The sequence below is a fragment of the Empidonax traillii genome, unplaced genomic scaffold (genome assembly GCF_003031625.1).
Source record: "Empidonax traillii isolate 1590-97213 ecotype Southwest subspecies unplaced genomic scaffold, ASM303162v1 scaffold1713:size83011, whole genome shotgun sequence".
Taxonomy (NCBI): domain Eukaryota; kingdom Metazoa; phylum Chordata; class Aves; order Passeriformes; family Tyrannidae; genus Empidonax; species Empidonax traillii.
Genome location: NW_020956906.1, coordinates 71,183 through 73,492, shown reverse-complemented (window position 1 = coordinate 73,492; position 2,310 = coordinate 71,183). Strand labels below are relative to the sequence as shown.

The window sequence follows — 2,310 nt, the reverse complement described above, 5'->3', positions numbered from 1 at the left end:
TGTGATTCTATCCTGTTAAGAGCAGGGAAGCAAAGGGAATTCTGCACGAGAAAATGATATTCCTCACCCCCCATTAATTAACAGTGATCCTGCTGAAGCAACACTAAACAACTATCCTGTTAAATAAGTGGCTCAAGTGCCGATGTTCGGCAGATTTTCCAACAGTTTTCCATAAAAACACCCCTCAGAAGCTCCCAGCCCTGAGGGTGACACATGGGCAGCACAGCTACGACTGGGATTTCCCCTTAAAGATATGCAAGCCTTGCATTACAACCAAAAATTACAACAAGGTGAAACTTGGTACTGAATAGAGAGAAAACAGTGACTCTGTTCTGACACAGAGAAAAAGTTTGTTTGCAAATTCTGGTCTTTGTGAAAAGGGATGAACTTTTCCCCTCTGAGTCTGAGTCATCTGCTGTGGCTGAGTGGCAGAGACCAGAGCACGAATAATCCTTGTTCTTCCTTTTTCTAACAGCTAAAACCTTTGTCACCTAAAGGGCTGTGACAGGGGGTCGTTTCATCACCAATTTATGCTGACAAATTAACAGACCTATGAAATAAGGATACAGATTCGTTTTCTACTCAAACCACACATTCAGGAGGACCTGAGCAGCTCTCTGAAGCCCTGGTTTTCACCCTGGTACACAGAAAGGCTCCCAGGGTTTGGGGAGTGCCTTCCTCGAGCCCCCAGATTAAGCCAGGAAAGCTAAAAAAAAAAAAAAAAACCAGTGTGCGCCCAATCAGACAGTTTAAACGGCCCGTGAATCGATGATAAAACCCCCAAACCTTTCTGGTAAATTCAATGCCAGGAATCTGCTACCAGGAAACTCTGGAATATTGGCTATGAGAAAGCTAACTGCATGCATGAGGTCACAGTGATTGAGGAATGAGAACCTAAAATCAAGACATCACTAAGAGTAGCCCATGAACTAGAAATGATATAAATAAATCATCAAACCCAGCAGCCACTGGTTGTTTCCCAGGGAACCTGCACAGGAAAAGAGGCAAACACGTGGCAGACCTGCCTTAGGACACAGTCAAACAAGCTGAAGACATAACAGGCTGCCCAGAGCAGCTGGGGCTGCCCCTGGATCCTTGGAAGTGTCCAAGGCCAGGTTGGATCAAAGGAGCAACCTGGGATAGTGGAAGGTGTCCCTGCCCATGGAACAAGATGATCTTTAAGATCCTTTCCAACCCAAACCATTCTGGGATCCTATGATTTTATAACCCAAAAGCAAATCAGGAGCCTGCTCATAAGAAGGTAATATTTAAAAAAAAAAATAAAAAAACCAAAGAAAACCCCCCAAAATATCATTCATTTGGTTTATTGTGTACATCAGGTTTATAAATTATTCCCATAAGTTCAAGATCTGCTGGGAAAGTCGTCAGAGGAAGTGGTGGGTGAAGGCAAATTTGCTCACAGCTGTTCATGGGAGACACACACCCCACAACCTGCAGCAGGATCTGCAGGGGGCATTTCAGGGTCACCTCAGAGCAGGGGCTCAGTGGACGGATGGCTCCAAACACTCTCTCCAGCAAGACATTTCCTACAACAAACACAAAGCACTTGTTAAGCAGAGCTCCCTGCCCAGGGCCACATCAGCCAACACAGCAGATCTCAGAAGCTTCCAGCACCCAGGTAAGAAGTTTCTGGCACAGGAGCTGATCCAGGCACAGCAGGTCCAGGTGTGCAAGCCTGGAGACCCTCTGGAAGGGATCACAGGTCACCACAGATGCATTCCCTTTGTCTGTTCCTCTTTGCAGAGGAGTTACACACAGAGCTCTTTCTTCAAATCAGAAACCTCACACTGTTGTCTCAGGAATGGATTCGTGTTCCTACCACTGCCTAAGACAATTTTTAAGTAAAGGAAGCTCTCTGCAAGGTAATTTAATTGCCTCTACATAACTTGAGAGCTTTCCCACTTGAGAACTTTTCCCTTGGGGCTTGGAGCAACCTGGTCTAGTGGAAAGTGTCCCTGCCCATGGCAGGGGGTTGGAATTGGACGGGCTTTAATGTCCCTTCCAACCCAAACCATTCTGGGATTCTGTGACTTGTCGGTAAACCTCTGATCACCTAAGGTGCTTCCAGTGTGGCTGACATTCATGAAAAGGCTCCCTTCGCCTTTGGTAACACAAGGGTCTGTGCAATACAAAGTTTTCAAACAGGGAAGACACAGTAAATCGTTTAAACTGCAATAAATATTGCTGGGGTACGTGGCTTAAAGTACTGTCTGTGCCTTCCAGACTGGCTGTTTTCCCTGTAAAATACTATGCAGCTGGCATGCAAGTAGCTCACTGTCATTAATCAAC

General features: G+C 45.8%; 1 long non-coding RNA gene across 1 annotated transcript; it reads right to left on the bottom strand.

Moving 5' to 3' along the window:
• Nucleotides 1–1,309: 1,309 nt before the first annotated feature.
• Nucleotides 1,310–2,070, bottom strand: LOC114070848. Its single transcript, XR_003573970.1, has 2 exons — nucleotides 2,034–2,070; nucleotides 1,310–1,547 (listed from the first exon to the last, which is right to left on the bottom strand). It is a non-coding gene; the product is annotated as an uncharacterized LOC114070848 (long non-coding RNA).
• Between the last annotated feature and the right edge of the window lie 240 nt (nucleotides 2,071–2,310).